The sequence below is a fragment of the Macaca fascicularis genome, chromosome 4 (genome assembly GCF_037993035.2).
Source record: "Macaca fascicularis isolate 582-1 chromosome 4, T2T-MFA8v1.1".
In the NCBI taxonomy this organism is placed as follows: domain Eukaryota; kingdom Metazoa; phylum Chordata; class Mammalia; order Primates; family Cercopithecidae; genus Macaca; species Macaca fascicularis.
Window position 1 is genome coordinate 15897940 of NC_088378.1, and position 22199 is coordinate 15920138.

At 42.0% G+C, this 22199-nt stretch overlaps 1 protein-coding gene across 8 annotated transcripts in view; it reads right to left on the reverse strand.

The window, feature by feature from the left end:
- FYN (FYN proto-oncogene, Src family tyrosine kinase) overlaps nucleotides 1–22199 on the reverse strand; it is a 209773-nt gene that overhangs the window by 182901 nt on the left and 4673 nt on the right. The gene's annotated exons all lie outside the window — the stretch shown is intronic.

Consider the following 22199-nt stretch of genomic DNA (forward strand, 5'->3'; position numbering starts at 1 on the left):
CTGGTTCCCAGCAGCTGGGGTTCCCCTCTGCAGGAGGTGTGCCCACCCAGCAGCCTGCATCAACCTGTCCATGGAACTCCAGCCCCAGGACTACCTTAGAACCTTGTGCCAAGCCCCTGGCAAGACTGAGTGCTGGTTCTGATGACACCCATGCACGCTTCACATTAATCTTTAAAGTGCCAGGAGCAGGACGGCGGCTTTCCAGTTTGTTCACATGCTGTGCCTACAACTGGCCAATATTATGGTACTTCATTTATTATCTGCGATTTTAGCTGTTTGAATAAAGCTGCAATTTGAATAAAGTGTCTAAAGAGAACAATAAAGATAGTTGAATGGAATTACGCTTACAACAATATGTTAGGGCAGAGAGTTTTGAGTTAAGAAACATGAAAAAAAGGCAGACACAATGTTTCCTATCTTAGTAGAGACTCCTAAGCTTTTCAATGTGACTCTTAGTATCTTTCTTCCTGATCCACGATTAAAAACACCCCCATCATAAATTACTATTCCTATCAAAATCATCTCCCGCTCACACACACACACACACGAATTTTTGCACTATTTGTAAAGATGTATAATTAACAGTAATATCTTTGTTTTGTTTAGTCAAAGGTGACTCAGAATGAAGGAAAGAAAAAATGACCACGAGGAAGAGAATTTGAAACTCATATATTGTTCTCTGCAGATGTGCATTCAAATCATGAACTCACTGGAGACGAGCAAGAGAACCACCATGGAGGTGAGAGAGAATGTGCTAATCAGCATGCCACTGCAGCTCACGCCTTAGCAACCCATATCATCCCACCTCTTCCTGGGTTCTGAGACATGCTGTCCTGTCCTACAGAGAAACCACCAGGCAATACACGCCTTTTCTTTTGGCTAACCTGTAAGGATCTAGACACTGCTGAGCTGTATAAAATGAGAATTATTTGTCCAGAAATTTTAACTTGCTTCCCTATAATCAGAAGAGAATAAATCAATACGATGAGAACTCTTCACAAAAGGGAACATATATAGAGTGGAACTTTGCCTGCCACTCTTGAACACTTCCGCAGAGGCTCAGAAAAGTTGTTGCTCTGATTTACAGGTCACAATAAGGAGATTTCTGTTTACAAGGTGAAAGATTCTTTCATCAGCCTTAGAAAGACCACTTAGAAAATCATTACCATTTCTAATGTAGGGAAGAAACTTGAATACCCTTCTTTCAAACATACTGTGTAATTCCAACAACATAGGATGCCCAACTCACAACAGATTCTGAAAGAATGAGCCTTCACGCTACAGCACTTTAGCAACCAGTACCAATAGGAAAACGGAAAACCCATTTGAAGCTGCTGACTCACTACTGCATAAGGAGTGTTATCCATCCATACGTATATACGGCATCATCCAATTTCTTTTTCAGGCTTATGAAACAGATGGAGTTAACTAACAAAAACAATATATACACCCATCATTCTGCAGCCATAAACCAAAAGGAGGACACCACAGCTTTAACTCTGAGGACTCCAAGCAAGATACTGAAATATTTTTAGGCAGCAGCTCCACTGTTTCAAAGATGATAAGGATGGACGCAAAATAGAATTGCTATCTAGAATAAAGAGTGGCATTTGCTTTTCAAACCACGTATATCTTTCTTAAGGCTGTCTTTCTGAAAAGTTGAGAATAAGGAAATGTTTATTCACAAATGTTTAAGTGAAATAGAGATACTTTTTATTTCAAAGACTCATATTTTCTTAAAAATCATTTTTTAAAACTGACCAATTATCTTCCTAATTTATCTTTATTCTAAATCTGATTTTTTGAAGATGCAAGTTTTAGGTTTCCAAGACTAAGGGAAGATAGGCTTCTCCCACCCTACCCCCATCCCCAGTGTGTGTGTGCACATGTGTATAGATACTATATTGATATGCATATGTAGTTATACAGATATTTTAAACAGTTGTCTATCCATTCAATTGTGGGCTTTGGGCATCAGGGCATTTTCCATGCTTTTATTCTTCTTGCTGAAGCACTGCTGATGTTTTGTTTGAGAAACATAACTGAAGTGACCCAGATAGCCCAGTGGAAAAGGCTGATCCATTAATGTTGCAAATGTGTGGTCAAAGGTAGGAATGGAAGCCAAAGGACAAGACCTTGACCAAAACGAACCACTTCCAACTGTCTAGATCAGACCAATCCTCCAACGTTGGGGGAACGCACAGATAATAAACAAAATTGAGCAATCCTCAACCCTGAGCTCTCTCTTGATAAAGTCATCCCTCCAGCTCCCCGTCACCCCCCTGCACTGTTTCCAAATGCTCACAGACATCTCCCTATGAGCCTCACAAATGTTACTCAGGCGGAGTAACCAGTACACAGCCAAAGGCGAGCGGGCTGCATGCTCAGAGAATGGCCAGAGGCCTGACAGCGCCACAGAACAGAGGAGTGGCTAGGAGGATGGTGGCACGTTGGAGGGAGAAAGGTGGGAAGGAAGGCAGACGCCAGACTGTGAGAGACAGTGTACAGTAGCTAAGAAGGTAGCCAGCAGTAGCACTGTACCACTGTGTTTTTAACCTGCCTCAATCCCAGGAAGGGGCCGAAAAAGAAAGGCAGCCCCAATATATTCCTGGCGCTGGGCTATGCCTTGTCATTCCAATCTCGCCAACCCTGCTGGGTAGCAACTTGCTCCTCATCAGCCTGCAGGGTCCAGATCAAAATCACCTTTCACTCTTGTTTTCCTTTGCCCAAACCCCCATGCAGGACTAGATTTCTTCTTCTCTGTGCTCCTATGGCACTTTGCACAGGGCCTGTTTCACCGTTTCCCTGCTAGACTGTCAGCTTGCTGGTGACTGGGACTACACCAAGCATGGTACCTGCAACATACAGGGGCGTGTGCCATCTCTGGTGATGGCTGGAGGAAGGGTGAAGAGGGGAGGTGACAGAGGGAATTAAATCAGGCCCACCCTACTCGCCCCTGCAATACCAGGAGGTGTGCGTGTTGGGGTGGTGCTGGAGTACGTAAATCCAGAGTGTAAGCACACACCACACACAATGTATTCAAAACCAGAAGATGATCTTCCTCATTAAATTCAGTCCTGTGTCTTTAGTTTTAAATAAATGATGGAGATCCAACCTGGAGATTCTGCTATTATGTTGACTACTACCCAGCAATTCTTGCTATTGAAAGAGATTCAATACATTAGGGTCGTAATCACGTCTCATACAGGATGAAGGACATTTAAGGGCCATGATGAATCCAAGATTTAAATCATGGTTTAGGATTTTGTCTGATTATTTTAAAAATGGAAGATTGAGAGAGAGATGAGGTATGATTTCCCCTTGCCATAGTATCTTCTCTATTTCAAATGCAACTCTTTTTACTACTTGCAAAAGATTTAAAATATTCATTGACCTGCCAAAAAACATCTGCACATTGCTAGACACATCTTCACAGATTCACATCTGAATGGCTTCTTTCTGCACCAATGATCATAGCTCTATTCAACCACAACTAAAGTGAGAACCTCAGAACCGTACGTGGAGTGATGTCAGTGGTGACTGAGGATAAAATAGCCATTTGATAGCAACTTCATATCAAGCGTGTCCACAGGGACAAGTGCTCCTTCACTTATTCTTAACTTAGGATCCAAGGCACAAAAATGACCAGGCAGGGACAGACTCCGCCATAATTCCAAAGAAGGCTGAGACATATACAGACCACACACAGAAGCTCCTCAATGCTCTCTGGCAATGGGGCAGCCCCTGGCTCCCTGCCTGCAGCCCAGGAACAGGCCCACTCTCACAGGGCTCCCTGAGGCCCATGCAGCTGCAGACAGACACGCAGTGTGTGGGACCATCCACACTCAGGGTCACCACAGTCTCCTGTGCGCACAACAGCTGGGTTAGGCGCCTGAGACAGGACCCAGCTCAGACAAGGCCCTCTGTTGTGGAGCATTCCTCATTGCCTCGTTTCCCCAGGAAAAATGTATTTTCCTCCAACCATTCATTCTGGCTCCAAACTAGCTCATTCTCCTGTGTCTTGCTCCATGCACAAACCTTGTCCCAAGGTTAGAGATGGCAGCAACTGCAACTTCTTTTCTTGTCTTACCTAACAGTCCCAATCAAGGTACAGTGATATGTGCATGTTCAAAATGAGGGGCACAGGGCAGTGACGAACTTGGTACTAGACATTGGTACTACCCCAGGGGCATCTAGGGGAAAGACTCTAGTCTAGTAGAGGACAGCAGAGGTGGCTGGGGAAGGCCTTGGTGTCCCCCACATTGGGAGGACGGCACAGGTCTCAGCCAGTGCTACGTGTACTTTGTATTACTATTTTGTTCTTGTTTATCTTATGTAAACATTTATTTTAACTCATTAAAAAGGTAATACATGCTCATTGAAGATTTGGAAAATATGAAACCCCTGTTATGATACTGAAGCTTTTCATTTGGGGCCAGTTTTTGTATGCACGTATAAATTTTCACATTCTACCCCAGCACCTCCGCCTTGCACATCACAATTGAGAGCACACAACTTCTGACAGAGGCAACCAAGAGGGGAGGGGACCCCATAAAAACAGTGTACCTAGAACCCTAACTGCATGGTCTGTTTCAATTAGTATCATGGTGACCACCTGATGATGCCCCTCATCCCTGACCTATGAATTACTCTCTACAATACAGAATTGTGGTCCACAGGCCGGGAGGAAGAGGTTGGCTTGGAAACCAAGTTTCATCCCTAGCACTGCTATTTATCTGCTCTGCGATTGGGTGGGAGATGGTGAGGCAAGGGTTACATATTTAAAAATCCCAGGGGCCAGGTAAGCAACATACATGAGTAACGCAGGTGAGATGAAGCTGGGTGAGCTGAAGAGCCCTGCTCCCTCCAAAGAAGACAGCCACAACACTGCTTGGGCAAGCTGTTATCATTAGATAAGGCAGGTTCAGTTTTGTCAAACCTTCCCTTTCTTTTAAGGAGAAACTGGAAATCTCAGCTTTTATATATAATACTGCCCTATTTAAAAGTGTTAGTTTACATTTTTAAAACACACCATGTGGCCCAACAAAACACAAATGAGGGTATGTATGATCCAGCCCATAGAGTGGTTTGCTCTCTTTAGAAGTAATAAAAAGGTACATGCCTCTGTTTCTCCTTCTGTTAAATAGGAAACTGACTGCTATCTGCTCACCATTGGGGATTTATTTAAGAGCACAGAGGGGGTTTTATTATCATATAACAAAATAATCCAAATGTATTCAGATATACAAAGCAGGGTAACACATTCCCTTATATTTCTTAATCATGGTTGACATAAATGGGGCTTGATGTGGTGTGGAATTACTCAAAATGTATATTCATGCAGTTAGCTTCTAAATAAACAAAAGAAGAGAGCTGCAGTAGACTTAGAGGATGAGGGTGTGACCAGCGGGTGATACTGGATCAAATGGCCGAATGAAAGCCAGATTGGAATGGCTCTGATTTTTTAACAAACACCGTGTGGAGACAGGTAGTACTGACAACCCTCTCAAGAAGAACTGAACTAAAGGGTGGCAGAGAAGTGGGGTGTTGGCCAAAGGAGAATCGGGATTAAGGAGAGTGTATCCTTTAAGATGGATAAACTTACAAATGTTTACATATGATGGAAATTATCTCATTTTAAGGCAAGCAAACAAAAAGCCCAAGTGCCAACTGAAGGAAACGTGTCAGAAAAACACGAGACTATGTTGGGTGCAGCAAAAATTTTATTAGTAAGAGTTAAAAAAAAAAAATCCAAAATCTAGTTATATAGGTTTTCCTAAACAAGAAGCCAGGGAAAAAAAGTCCTTACTACAACACACACTGCCCTACATTTTACACTGTGCCATTTCTGTATTTGTCCTTTTTAGCCTACTTCTATCACAGTCTCTCTTTGCTAAAATACATTAGTTGCCATGGAAACGATGTCATAGTGTGTAAAACCATTTACTGTCCTTGGAAAGGCATTCATGATAAAATTGAACAGTAGCACGTTTCACAAAGAGAAGCAACAGAAGCAGTTGTGCAAGAACACAACAAGGTCTCACAATTGTGACTTCAGAGTATTCCTCTACCACCAACATCATAGGTCTCTGAGAGTCGCATGAGCTTTTGCACGTCCATTTTCCCCAAATCACCCGGAGCAGCACCTTTCCAAATGTACTTAAAGTCTCTGATCTAATGTTGATGAAGACAATAGATTCCCTAGAATTCACACTTCCAAGAGGTGGAGAGGGGCTGGAAGACCACAGAATCAGAATGGTTTTACGCATCATAAGACTTCCACTAATGGAGAGGATCCAGTCCTGTCATACATTCTGCTGTCCAACTTTGTTATCAGAGATACAAATGATATTTGGAACACAGAGATTTAGACTTGAATTTGCTTCCTGGCATGGATTACCAAGACACTCCTTTTTTTCTTTCATCAATTCAAAGTAAACCAAATTCATCACATCAAGAAAATATACTGCACAACTCTCACGTCCCCTTCTGACAAAGAAGGCACATAGCCAGGTGTATGTTCCCTGGAAACTTAAAATCTAGTTGGGGACAATCAGGCAAGAGCACAAACAGCCTCTTGCTTGGGCTGTGGCAGAGAGCTGGATTTTATCCTAACTGCGACAGGATGACATCAGGGGAGCAACATGATCTCATAGAGATTCTTTTAAATATATGAATTTGTAACTTTAGAGACAGGGTGTCACTGTGTCACCCAGGCTGGAGAGCAGTGGTAAGATCATAGCTCACCACAGCCTCGACCTCTTAGGCTGAAGTGATCCTCCTACCTCAGCCTCCTGGGTAGCTAGGACTACAGAAGTGCTTCACCATGACTGGCTAATTTTTAAATTTTTTGTAGAGACGGAGTTTCGCTGTCTTGCCCAGGCTGGTCACGAATTCCTGGCTTCAAGTGATCCTCCTGCTTTGTCATATAGATTTTTTAAAAGCTCATTCAGCCATTGTGGGAAGTGGGGTTGGAAAGATTAAGACTAGAGAGGGGCAGAGTCCAGACAAAGGAGGGTGCAAAGCAGATGGAGAAATGTGATTGTCTACTCAGGTTGACAGCGTCCCTCCCTTTGTCTGCAAAAGTGGCGGTTTATGCCTGCTGTCCCAGCAGACAGTCAGGTTAAGCACTTGTTCAGACGTTTCACTTTGTAAACCAAGTGTTATTATTGGTTATATTAAAATATACCAGGAAGGGTTTTGTAACCTCTACTTTGCACTTGCAGCTTCTCCCATACCTTATCTACCAGTGTGTGAGACAACTATACAGTGAAGCGAATGTTCACGTTAACATGTGATTAAAGCTGAAAGATGACCAATGACAATCCATCTCTTTTCCTGCCCCTTTCCAATCGTGGTGTAAGCTATACCTCCCTTTCAAGGACAACACGCAGTATGCTCACCATAAAACAAAGAGTACTTGGACATGAGCAGCTAAGGGCAGCTAACTGCTTCCAGTCTTGATTGGTACTGGGAAAAGTATTCCAGGCCACTGCCTCCACCAGACACTAGATGTGCTGACCATTGTACTGTGACCCATGTTGCAGCCTGAGATGCACGAAACAGCGGTCAGAAGGGTTAATGGAAAACACAGAAAGTTATAGGTTTGGCATACATGAAATATTCACAGGAAACAGTTCTGCTACAGACCTTTTAAAGAATTGTCTGAATGTTCTCATTTCAGTGTTTTTGTCATTTATTGAAAGGTTACGCTATTTTATTTTGCAATATACCTTTTGGCAGCGATGAGCTAAAAAGAAAAAGAAAATGCAAGTTTAATAAAAAATTAAGTACCAAATTTTTGCTTTTCAAGAAAGCAGGTGATGAACATAAATTCACACAAAATGCTTGTTGATATTTACTATCCATCATGGTAGCCTTAGTGATATAACTGACTACATAAACCACAAGTCACAAATCTGCTAAAAAGGCAACAGCAACTACTTCAAATGTTAATAATGATGGAAGACTATGTTAAGGAAGACGATTTAACATTCGCAGCTGCAGGTTTACTAACACAGCACTCTAGGAACATTTCTTTTGAATCAGATGTCTGTTGTTCCAAATTGATTTTGCTTATTTTTGAGCTCAGGTTTTTTTGCACATATATGAAAAGTGAAATGACTTTAATGTATTAGCTTCATTAGCAGAAGAAAAAAACTTCACCAACAGTTAAATTACTCCAGTTTTATGTTAGTATTACCAGGTGTTTTAAACAGAAAATCCATTAATTCAAATAATAAGTTTTTTCATTTATCTCATGGGATCAAAACAAAACTTGTGGACATTTATTTTATCACAGGTAAAACATCTCATATTATTGTAAATGCTACTGTAAACGGTAAAAAGTTCAACACGGAAGATAAAATGATTTGATTTTGCAGGAACAATACAAATATAAATTTGTGATGCTAAAAATAATGTTATTAACTAAATCAAGAAACCTATGGTGCAGACAGTTACTTAGAATGTGTTATGGCACATGCATAATTCATAACCGCATTAGAACAAGTGGCTATATCCTATCGAATGTAAAAACTGCAGAGGTAGAAATTAACTAATAGTTATATATACCCAATTAGAAATATCCCAAAGTTTTTGTGACAAAGCCAATACTAAATACAAAAACACTTCAACATAGCAGTATATTCCTTCTCTTTTGCCCCCTGTCATCATCAACTGGGTTTATTAATGCTTGAAATATGACTCTCTATGTTAACCTGGGTGTGCCATAATGGTATGACAGACAAATCCTTTAAAAAGTTTGGGTGCATTCTGTTCCAAACTAGTTGGAAGTCTTTGATCAAAGCAGTGAATGAAGCACCAAAACACTTCAGCTTTTGAAGCCTGTAGCCAATTGCAGTTATTGAAAATAAGGCTTGTAAACAGAAGATGCTCAAATTTATTCCAACAAAAGCAAAGGAGGAACTGAACACATTGCATGATGAGAACTTAGTGTTCAAGATTTAATTCTGAAATTATGTTCTGATGTTTTGTAATATCTTGACTTGTGGCAATCTTTTGATGGAGTGCCTAGTTTCGATTGGATACGTTTATATTCTGTACCAGAATGGAGTGAAACTGAGAAGGTCTGCAATTTTGTGCCACCTAAATTTGACAAAACATTTAAAAGGACCACCGAGCAACTTACTTTTGTAAGTTTTGTCTTATAAAAATATTTGTTGAAGAATTCTGAATGAGAGAAAACGATCTGTGAAAATATTTGGGTGAAAATAGTTATACAGTTCAATATTTTTAAAACTTGTCTAAGAAGAGCTTCCATTTAGCAGAATTTATTCAGAACTCACCAAGGACTTTGTATCTAAGAGCTATTTTCTCAATGTGAAATATTGTGATGTACACACAGAAGCCAATCAAAGATATTAATTTCAAATACTAACTATAAACACAACTTTGAAGAGATTGGAGGTGACTTTATTGAGAAAATTAAAAACAATTCATTCTTTATATGAAGTATCACTGGCATAGGTGTTAGAGACATAGCTAAAAAGTTGACTAATGGGAGTGAAAAATAATTACTTATGTTATTGTTTTATAAAACTCAGATAATCAATACAAGATTTTTAAATTTAATCTATATGGACATATGTTTTTAAGTTTTAAAAATTTTATTTCTGAAAAGATTCTGAAGAGAACTATTTTATAGGTCTAAAATATTTTTTAAATGTCAGTTAATAAATCAATACTTCTTAAATTCTATCAGTGTAATTATTTACTGACTCTTTTCAATTTAAATTATGTGGTTCTCCATCTCTAACTCTCTTGGCTCCCCCCTGACAGACAAGGCAAAAATATGAGATATATTTATGTTTTGAGAAAATTTGCTAAGAGTGTCACAATAATTTTCTGGTAAGAAAATACATATGCAGTATCTAAACAGGCAACTCCCCACCTCACCCCAGAACACCCCTAATAAAGGCACACTTTTAAAGCAAGCCTGATGATTTCCCTTCCAAAATTACTAGGTATTTCAGAAACAGCAGGTTTTAAAATACATCATCTTAAATGCAGCATCATCCTCATATGAATGTCAAAGAGAGATGAAATGCGATTAAAAAGAGCTAACTGGTTTTTTCTCCCCCTCTCTCATTTGAGTGTTCTGGTAACTACTTACAAATTACACTTGGAAATGAAACCCTTCATAAACTGATACTTTATTTAGCACATGAGAACTGAATAAAAATGAAGAGCATTTCCCCTAGTATTTAGAGACATTTCTACTATTCACCCTGTTACCTTTAAAATATGGAACTGAAGGATCACACACAGTAAAAATTCTCCTCTAATCTCCAGCATCACAGTAAATTCATTAGAGAAAGTCTTGAAATTCTAATACTTTCCACTGACCTGAGGCCCCAAGGCAACTGAGGTCCTTCTTAGGGGAAAACTGCCACTAGCTAAATAATGGGAAGCCAGAAACCCCACATGGCCTTGAAACATCAAGTGGAAAACTGTCCCTTGAGGACAGAACCGCACACTTCTTGCCCCAAATGAACCTAAGACAGGTATACTAAGCCATGATTGATCACAGGAAAAATGGTATACTACAAGAGTATAGGTAAATTTGTCACAAATAAAAAAGTTTAAGCAGTTAAAATATAGCCCAAATGCAGAGTGGCAAGTTTGAAATATACACTTACTACCTAACAATATATGAAAGATGTTACTTTATTTCTGCATGATTGAATTCAACTTGATTATGATCATTGCATTTCTACTTATGGCAGAAAAAAAAAACAAAACAAAACCCAGTCTTACTTGTTACAGGTAACCTAGTGGCTTCAAAGTTAAATCTGTAGTTGCTTCAGGGCAATTAGTCAAATTAAACTCACTTCAAGCTTTCTCTCAGGGCTCTGTTCCTTCCCTTCTCCACCTTCTCCCCAGAGACATTACAGACCATCACAGCGATGGGGAGAAGGTCCAGTCTAAGTGCTGGCCTCTGGCCCCTGTGGGATGTCTTGTTCCTTTGTCATTGGGTGCTGGCCTGGTTTGGCTGATGTAGCTGGTCAATACCTCACTGGGCTCACAGCAGTATCTGGGGCCACGATCTCAGCCAGCCTCCAGCAGGGAGACTGGCACACTTCCCTTCTGTGCCCTCTCTATTCTGACCCTAGATCCCTCAGTACCTTTACATCCACCCAAGGGCATAAGCAGGACTGTCGGGATTTCCCCACGCCATGTACAGGTTTTGGGGAACTAGGAAGGAACACCACCTCAGGGCCTATTTCTACCTAAACACGCCCCACTGCAGGGCAAACTACAAGGTGGTTTCCTTCCAGCGTTCCAGAGAGGAGGCAGGGCACCAGTGCTCTTTGCTGACAGGGGGTCGCCCACCTACCTGGGCCTTCTATCATCTCAATAACCCCGTAAGCAGAAGCCCAGGACAACTGGGTGCTAGATCTCAGTGACCCATCCATTCCTTAACCCTGGAATCCTCTGAATCTCTGCAAGCTCCTCCTGCCAACCCAGGAAGCGATTTTCCCCTTGGGCTAACGGAAGTGATCCTGTAGCGTCCCTCCTCAGTGGCTAAATGTACCATATATGCCAGGCCTTCTGAGATTTGGCTGCTTGGAATCCACAAAACCATTTTTCTTTTAACAAAGCCTGTCTCTCTTAAATGAAGGCTTGGGCTAACTCTGTTCTCTGAAACAGGCTTTAAGGGCCTGTTTTGGAAGTCAAAAGCTGAACAATGTCTTCTTTGTCCTTGACCATGTTCTGTCCTCCCCTTGAAGTGATGGAATCCTTAGCTTCAATGGGGGAGACACCCAGGGCAACAAGAATTAGGAGGAAGGGAAAGTAAATTGAATACCAGTTCAAAATATTATTCCCACTAAACTAGCTGCTCATAACACAAGGTCTCAGAGGTCCCAGAACACAAGGTCTCAGAGGTCCCGGAACACTTACCTAGGATTAAAAAAAAAAAAAAAAAAAAAAAAAAAGTGCAACACATTGGCAGGTCATTCTCCTAGAAGATACCATCTATACCATTATACATTCATATTTGAACCAAGGGCAAGGGGAGCCTATGGCTTTCCGTTTCTTGAGTTCCTCCTACCCAATATCTTCAATCTCTGTCCTACCGTTGAGTGGAGGTCCAAAGCCAGCCTTGCATCAGCATCATTTTGGAACTCTCCACTTCCCTGGGTTTCCTCACCTGAGGCCCCCTCACCTTTGTCACTCCTTCTCTGAACTGCTGTGCCCAGTCATCATGTCCGAGGCCTCAGACCCTTCCGTATCTAGCACCTCCAATCCAAGCTCATGTCCCTATCCAGCCCGAATACTAGTTTCAGCTGATTCAAATGATGTTTTCTTTAGTCTCTTAGAGCATCCTATTATTCAAACCAATGCCTAACTCTAGGTCACCACAAGGCCAGATTTTTCATTCCAAAGTGACAAGTATTACCAGGCAAAGTCACAAAATTGGGCTAAAGGGAACCATAAGCATATGTGCAAATTCCAATGGCCCCTCACACCATAATATTTTTTATCCATCTATTTACACACTACCCTATAGTTTAGTGGCTGGCTGAATTTTTTCTAGATTCTCCAAGCCCACTCTCCCTTCTCCAAATCTCTCAACATGAGATGAGATGACAGTTCAGCCTCCAGCTTCACAGAAAAGTTCCAGGACATTCCACTCCTTTGAACTCCTTTCTTCTCACATGCAAATTTCACTGTATCTTTATTTACCTTGCAGTAATAGTTAAAATCACACAGGTAAAGTACATAGCACCATGCCTGCCATTTAGTAGGCATGCGATCTTGTAAATATTATTCTTGTCTGTTCTCTTTCTCTCTGAGTGACGGCTACTTTCTCTTACTTTGGGGGGTTATAGTGGGTTCAATGGTGCCAACTCCTCAACCAAAAAAATAAAACAAAAAAAAAAAGGAAAACAAACAAAAACAAAAAAAAACAAAAAAACACCATGCCCATCTGGAACCCGTGAATGTGGCCTATTTGGAAAAAGGGGTCTTTGTAGATGTAATTAAATTAAGAATACCAAGATAAGAATATCCCATATTAGGGCTGGCCCTAAATTCAGTGACAAGTGTCCTTGTAAGAGAGGAAAAGGCCATGAAATGACATGCAGAGGAGAATACCCTGTGAAGACGGAGGCAGAGACTGTAGTGACATGCCTACAAGCCAAGGAAAGCCAAGGTTTGCCGGCAGCCACAGAGAAGCCTGCGACAGAATCTCCTTCAGGGATTCCAGAAGAAACCAACCCTGCCAAGAGCTTGGTTTCTGATTTTGGACCTCTAGGACTATGAGAGAAAATGTTCTCTTGTGTTAAGCTGAGTTTGTGGGAATTTGTTATGGCAGTCCCAGGAAACCAATAGAAGGTCTAACTCTATACTTAATTAGGATCTCACCTCCACCAACTCTTCACCCATCTCCTTCCATCCATCGTTCCTTCTCGCTCCTGCCTCACCAACACCTCCCTCTTTAGTGGATCATTCCTGCATGTCCTAGCTCAACCATGGGCTAGACTGAAAACCCCATGGGTGTTTTGGTGGGGAGCACAGAGCAGGAATCTTCCCGCAGCAGCAGTTCTGGATCTCAATTGTGTGGAAGGAAGCCCCGTTCTAGGGATGTGGGCCACGGTGTTTCATTCCCTGGAAACAGAACCTCTGTCAGAGCTAGAGATGTGAGGATCAGGGAAGGCAGTAGGGCTTGCCTTGGGCGCCCCAGATCAGGGACTCTTACCCACATGGCATGTTGGACTGGGGTACAATCAAATAATGTTTAGGGTTGCAGTTTTTTAAGTGCCAATCCTTCGTGGATCATACTTATGAATAAATTAACCAGAACCTGTCCCTTTCCCAGGAGCTGCTGGCACCCACAGAGGCATCTGGTTCTGTTCACTCTATCAGTCCTTCCAGAACCTTCCCAGCCACCCCTCACCCTCACTGGTCTTCACTGAGTAATTCTCAGCCTCTAAGAGAACAACCTCTAACACTTGGCAATCTGAAATCAAGAATCTGTTGAATAATGACTATAAGACTATGGGAATTACATGGTTAACCACACTTATATGAAAAGAAGGGTGAGGTGTAGCACATTATCTATGCCTTGGCCCTAATGGGCAGGCAAGATTAGAAGGTAGGGCCATTGCATTTTCACCCAAGGTGGCAGAACATAAGGGGGAATCTAAAACATGCAACCAAAATCTGGATTCTAAACCATGACTCCAAGGATCCATAAGTTCAGAGGACCCAATGTATCACCTGCATGAAGAAAAGTTATTTAAGAAGCATCTCATTCTAGAAGTACTGAAAACACATGTAAAACCTCTCAACCTGGAAGCTTAGAATCAAAACCAATGAGCATTTAATAAATGCACAGTGTAGTGTTACACAGCACAAGGCAAATTAAACAAGGTTCACTCTCAGCCTTCTAGAAACTTGCTTCTGAAAATGGACAATGTTGACGCTGACATGTACAAAAGAGGGTGGACATGAGCAGAATGAATAAATACATGAAGTGGTGACATTATATGCCAGCAGAGGGGAAAGTATATTTTGTCAAAGTGCCATGTGATCTCCCACATTTAAGGTGGTGGTTGTGGTGGTGGGGAGGTGGCAGGAAAAGCATTTAAATTATAGACAGACAGTGTATGGTTAAGCAAGCAAAAAAATCCACCACTGCTTCTCGAAGATCACAATAGCATTTCAAACAACAGTAAAGCACCAGGTACCTCCCCTCCCCCTTTCAGCTGCAGCAGTTGGCCTACATCCACAGAAAGTGTTCTTACTGCTCTCTATTCCAGATACATTAAACCTGGCATCCAGGAGAGGACTAGGCAGGGGAAGCCATTAACGAGGAATCACAGCAAGCTCTCACAGGCAGCTGAGAAGGCTCTTCATGAATGCAGACCAACACTGCCTGTTGTGCTGTTTTGAGTTTTGTTATAGAAATGACTCCAGGGGTCCCTCCCTATGACCATGGAAAACATTTTATAAAGCTTGTTTTCAATCATTCTTTTGAAGGATATACAAACAAAGGCTATAGCTGAGCTGTGGATTTAAATCATTACTTTGTAGGGCCTTAAGTCTGGGACAGAACCCTCTTCCTACGCTAAGGAGACTCTACTACAAAGCGAACAAAATCAGTGCATGGAGAGGAAGGCACTTCCACAGCCAAAATTGGGCTATACATGGCAGAGGCACTCAGTTAAATGTTGCTTTGTGAGGTCCAGAAGTGGGTAGGTACATAATACTTTCAGGCCCAACAATACTGGCGATCCATTTGGCTATTCTTCTCTCGCCCATCATTTATTACTGTATTCCTCCAATTTCCTGTAGATTTTGAAGCATTCTGCATTTTCTCCCTGCTCTTGGATGTCATTTCCTTTCTTTTTTAGTGAAAATCTTGTGGATGAAAACCTGATGGCAGAGGGCAAAGGAGTAACTATTTCCCCAATCACCCTAAATTTTTAACAAAAAGCTCAAGATTCCAAACAAAAGATCTTCAAACACATACCATTCTCAAAATGAAATGGTGGTTCCTAAAACAGTCTAGGACAGTTAATGAACCCAAACTGTGCTGTGGGTCAGTAGGGAGTAAATCTTGTGCCACCAGAAAATACAGAAGCTCAATGTACAAAAGGATGCCAGCCTCATAGCACAGATGCTCAGAAAGCCCTGCACGTTCCAGTGCCTTACCCCGGGCCTGTCCAAAGGAATACTGCTGAGTATCCACACTGTGAATGACAGTGTGGACATGCCTGAGGTGGACAGTCAAAAAGGGGAGCAGCCAACATTTTTGCACATGTGGGACCAAGTGTGTCTTGGAGGACTGGATTCTAGTCTAAGCTAAATTAGTAACTGGATGTACAAACTTGGGCAAGTTGTAAAAACCTTCTGAACCCTGAATTTCTCATATTGAATTTAATTAACAATGTCAGGTATCACTTATTAGGAGGCAATTGACAGATACAAGTGTTCAATGCAAGAGAATAAAGAGATTGGGGGAAGCTTTCGAGAGTCGGGATTCCAGCTGGGCCTAGACAGGTAAGTAGAATTCGAAGGGAAGGGGAGGACAGGGGATTCTGGGAAAGGAAAACAAAGGCCGGAGCCATATTGCCAATTAATGAGATGGTGATGGGCTTCTGGCTTACCAAGCATTAGCATCTGCTAAATGAGGTGAGCCAGGATGACTAAGGAAGAACGTAGATAGTACAGAAGGCACTGAAGGCCAGGCTAAGGAACCTGCTCATTCTGCCTCCATTCACTGGGCTGTTTAGTAAAGGGACAGGGCCCAAGAACCAGTATCTACATTAGCCAGCACATCCACAGTGACATGGATCAACACCTCCTCGCTCAATCTAGGAAATAGGAGAGTGAAGCCAAAGCTATCTGCAAACCATAGAGAGCCTGAAGGATATAACATATCCAGAGAATATGGATCAGACAAAGGAATAACCAAAGGACAGCCACAGAAGGACATTTCAAGTAGGAGACAATGACAAATGATAGAGAATGACAGAATGTTAAGAGTTCACCGGTAACTCCTTCTGAGTTTTACATTTGGAAACAATGAAGAACCACGTTTGTATTTCTAGGTTAGAAAATAAACTAGACAATAAAAGGTGATACCCTTCAAACTCAGATAGCAACTAGAGAAACCATTAACAGAAATCAGTGCTTCTTAAAATATCCTTAGCGCATGTATGCGCCTAGGTACAGGCAACACATCACACAATCTCTAGAATAACATAAAAATAAAATTAAAACAAAAATCAAATTTCACGAGTGGCAACATTTGAAATTGTTACTGCTTCTAAATAAACACAACATTTGTGTGGAAATGAAGGAACTTGTTGGTGTTTATTTGCCTTTTCAGTAGAATTTAAATTGGGCAGGATTTCACAGAAATACAGATTCAGTAACTTTCTGGGGATTAAAAGAAGAAAGGATTGGGAAAAGTGCCCTGGGCTTTGTTGTGGGAAAGGAGATCTGGCTCATTTTTAATTTTCCATTAAAGCCCTACTTTTCAATATAAAGCAGATGGAATCCTTATACAACTCCATGAAAAGCCTACTATTTTTGGGTACCTCAAAGATGGAAGCTCTGAAGAAAATGAAAGTGTTTGAATTCATCAGATAAAATCCATCAGCACATTCAAAAGGCACAGGTACTTAGAAACCTTTAAATTACAAGTTAAGAGGTCTTTCTGTGCGGATTTATGATCCCGAGCCCCTTGCAAGCTTCGGCACCTTCTGACTCCGGCTGATGGATGGTTTCTACCACTTCTCTGCCTGCTCCCAACACTCTAGTTGGGACTCCCTACGTTTGCTTCCTTCCTTGTCTTCCAGAGCTGCCTGCTGACTCTTCCCTTCTCACTGTTGTTCCCAGATACAGAAAAGATGACAAGTGTTCAGCCCTGCCTGGCTCATACCCACCGAATCTGAATGAAGCCTGGGGATATGCATTCTATGAGATCTTCAGCATACTCGTGCTCTTTTCTTATTATGCGATGAGACCTGGTTCAATATATTCTGTTTGTCCCTCTGCTGGGGCGGACAGGAGAACAAAAGGGCTGATGTTTACTGTGCAGAGTTGTGAGGTACTGGGCTGGGAGCTGCTGGGCACCATCTCCACCCTCACAGTTTACAATCTCATTAAAGAGATGGCACAAATTTAGCGTGAAGAGCATAGATGTTGGAGCCAGACTGCTGGGTTCAGATCCCAGCTCTGTCACTTACTCTGTGACGCTGACTAAATCACTTAGCCTCTGTGACTCAGTTTTTCCATCTTTTAAATGGGACAATAATGGTAGTACCTCCTAGAATTGTGCTGGGTGTTATGTTGGCAAATCAATCACAAAATAGAGTCCCTGACTTCCAAAGAGCTCACAAGTCAGTGGGAAAGGCCAGTGTCTGCCCCACTGTCCTACTGTCTGCCTTACAAGTCAGGCTATGATGAGATGATGATGATGAGGTGGTAATCACGTGCTCTGGGAGCCCAGAGGTAGGAGAGACGGGAGGGCTTCCCAAGAGGTGGTAGGTTTTGAGGGGAGTCATCAGAAAGGGTGAGACTTCCACAGTGGGTAAAGGTTCCCCTGTGTCCTGCAACACAGGACACAGAAGTAACTGCAAAGCAAAGGCAAGGAGGCAGGGAATGAGGAACCACAGTTCTGGAACAAAAGCAGGAAGGAGTTTAGCAGCCACATAGACCTGGCTTTACTGGTTATTAGCTGTGTGACCATGAGCCATTTACCTCTCTGAGCCTCAGTCTCCCCATTTAACTAATGGGTATAATAATACATGCCTCCTAGAGTTGCTATGATTAAGTACATGACTGTATGTAAGCAGCTAACACATGCCTCCAAGTTCAATAAAATGGCACGTGCTATTATTTCTATGGTGTATTCAGGGAGGAGTAGGTAGCTGTGGTATGCTCTCTACTTTTGTACAGTATCACAGAAAGGAGAATACAAGGCCAGAAACAAGTAGTCCTCTAAAAAAGCTTTCTGAAGGCAAATAAGCAATGGACTAGGACTTTCTCATGGTACTTTTTTCTCCCCCAAACTCTTACAGTTAATAGGTACTCAGTACATATTTGCCCAAACCAACCAAGTGCTGCTGGAGGTCATGGGTTTACAAGGGCAGAGTATGTCATGATCTCTGCTTCCTAAGCATACCCAAGAAGTGAAGACCCAAGTCAGGCTTCACTTCCAGAGGGAGGTGCAAAGCAGGCTGTTCTGGAAGCAGGCTGAGGCAAACAGGAGAGCACTCTCATCCAAATATTACGACAACTCAGAGTCTTACAAACATTGTTAAAGTTTCATGAGTCAGTAAGCATTATCTTTTCCTCCCACGTTTTTATTAGACCATAAATCCAGTTCAATTTATATTCTTTCAGGATTACTGCGTTCTAATCAAGTCCAGAGTGTCACTTACTCCTAAGCTGTCTATACTGCATGTCACCCAAGTCCATTTGGATAATACCATTCAGGCTTCTCATGTGTTTTAGTAGCTAAAAATTAGATTTGCTCAACTAGAAACACTAAAAAAATTATTATAGTCCTCTAAATAACACAAAAAACTCTTTTCATAGGAGCCAAATGTGTGAAAGTCATAACCCATAAGTTTTTTCTTACTCTATAGTTCATTCTACCTTTAGAAAGTCACGATCACATTCTGAAGTCAAACTCAAGGGATTTCCATTGTAAACAGGGTAAAATTCTGGTTATCTGACTAAAAGAAACCCTTTTACAGGGCTAACTTCAGAATGCTTTCATGTTTTCCGTTCTCAAGAATGAAGGTGCTGCATTTCTTACTAAAAATGCTGTTTTCAATCATACCATATAAGTAACTTTTCTACCTTTTCTAACAATTTTTGATCCAGAACTGACAATCACCCAAATCTCTCTAAAATATTCAAAGCTTCCTTATATGCACTTGGCAATCTGAAATCGAGAATCTGTTGAATAATGACTATAAGACTATGGGAATTACATGGTCACCCACACTTATATGAAAAGAACGGTGAGGTGCCTAAAGCATGTATGTCATATGTGTGTATATACACATACACACATACATATAGATTAACAGAAACAAACACATAGCTTTTGCTGTGTGTAGGACACTGTTTGGAATATTTGACATGTATTAACTCACTGAATCCTCACAGCAACCCTTTGAGGCAGGAACTACTATCCCCATTTAAAGATGAAGAAAAGGAGGCACAGAGAGACCAGGAAACTTGGTCCAGCTCACACAGCTGGAAGGGGTCAAACCGGGACCCTATTCCAACCTCATGTTTGTTTTTGTTTTTGTTTTTTTTTTTGAGACAGAGTCTCCCTCTGTCACCCAGACTGGAGTGCAGTGGCACAATCTCGGCTCATTGCAACCTCTGCCTCCCAGGCTCAAGCGATTCTACTGCCTCAGGCGCCCAAGTAGCTGGGATTACAGGCCTGTGCCACCACGCCCAGCTAGTTTTTGTATTTTTAGTAGAGACAAGGTTTTGCCATGTTGGCCATGTTGGTCTCAAACTCCTGACCTCAGGTGATCTACCTGCCTAGGCTTCCCAAAGTGCTGGGATTACAGATGTGAGCCCCCGTGCCCAGCCCCAACCCCATGCTCTTAACCACACCATACTCCTGGGCTGAAAGGTGTGAAACCTGGTGACTTTGCCATCTTGGACCAGTTGCTTTAACCTCTTCATCTAACTTCATTTTTCCTCACAAGGAAAATGAACATGTTGACTACACGATCTCTACGATTCCATGGCCCGTGCCCATGAAAAACTGCGAGTCCTTCATGGTTGTACGTTCTGCAGGCTTTGATACGTGTTTTTACCCTGGATGGGGAGCAACAGATTTTTAGACTTCTCCTCATCTAATTCTCCTGATGCTGCTTTGGGCAGGTTCAGATATCTTCAGGGCTAAATCCAACTGCACGTTTTGTTCTTTATGTTGCTCAACTCTGAGGCTGGTCTAGTACTCCGCAGGCTCTTCTCCCATTCTGGGCTTGATTTCTCCTCTATTCCTGGGCTCGCTCTCCGCCCTTTCTGCTCTTTCTACTCCACACACTCTCCCTGGGTGACCTCACCCACATCCACGGCTTCAAGTATTTTGTAATTTGCTAACAAATTTATATTCAAGACCTAGTCCTGGCTGGGCGCAGTGGCTCATGCCTGTTATCTCAGCACCCTGGGAAGCTGCAGCAGGTAGATCCCCTGCGGTCAGAAGTTCGAGACCAGCCTGGCCAATGTGGCAAAACCCCAATAATTAGCTGGGTGTAGTGGCGGGCGCCTGTAATCCCAGCTACTCAGGAGGCTGAGGCAGGAGAATCGGTTGAACTCAGGAGGTGGAGGTTGCAGTGAGCTAAGATCATGCCATTGCACTCCAGCCTGGGCAACGAGAGTGAAATTCTGTCTCAGAAAAAAAAAAAAAAAAAAGATCTAGTCCTGTCCCTCACTCCAGACCTCTCTATTTACCTGCCTCTGAGCTACTACACCTGGAAGTCTAAAGTGTTTAAGATAAAGTCATCACTTAGATACCTGCCGCTGCTTTCCTTATTGGACTGCTTGTCTCCACCTAATTTCCCAGAGAAATTCTTTTCTATCTACCCCCATGCCCTGTCTCCTGCTCTCTCATTCTGTCTTTTTTGCTCCATCTGCACCTCCTTTCCTTCCATTTAGACCCTCATCTACTTCTCATTGAAGTTTCCATAACTATCCTCCCTGCACTAGTTCTGCCTGCCCTTCGTCAAAGGCCCATACTGTGGCCAGATCTTTATAAAAATACAATCACATCAAAGCCACATCTCCACTTACAACTCTTAAATGGCACTCAGGATAAAGTACTTACAAGAATCTTCTCAGTTTCTCCTTCAGCTCTGTCATTTCACTTTGTCCATCTCTGTACCACTCCAAACAGCCCTGAACTAACTGCAGTTCCCCCAAAAGGTCTGTGCATTCGTCCTCTAGGCTGTTCTTTCTGGGACAGGAGGCTTCCCACAACCCTCACCGAGCCATCTCTACTCATCTCGCCTTCAGACCCCTCCTCCTCCAGCCTTCTCTGCTTGGCTATCCCACTTGCGCACCTCTTTTCCAGTTTCATGCTCCATTCTATATGCTCTCTGGCATCCTACATGGACCCCTAAAATCACAGCATTTGTAACATTGCTCGAAGACTCTTTTATAGCTCTGCAAAACTAGCAGGTAAATTCCTTGGGGACAGGATCACATCTCTTTTGCCTTGAACCATTGAATTCATTGTCTGGCAAATAGAATATGCAATGAATGAATGCTGTTAAATGAGTAAGCATGTAGACAATTCATAAACTTATACAGACCTAATTGTGCACCACAGAAAGACCCAGCTTCAAATAAAGAATCACACAGAGTAAAATTATTTCCTGTATCGACATGCCTTGCTTTACCATTTTTTAATTTAATTTTGTATTTCCCAGGTAGGTAACAGATGAGAGTCTGAATGAAAGGAGGGCAGGGATGAATATTTTATTTCTATTTGGTTATAAAATTTTATTTCCCATCAACCAAAAGTCTTAATTTCTAAAGCATTTCAGTCACCCTCCTTTATGGCACATAACATATTTTAATACCATCATAACATGTAGTATTTTGAATATTACCTAGTGGCTAAGGGCAAAGGCTTTGGAACCAAACTAATTGGACCTGAATCCTGATTCTACCACTTAGTAGCT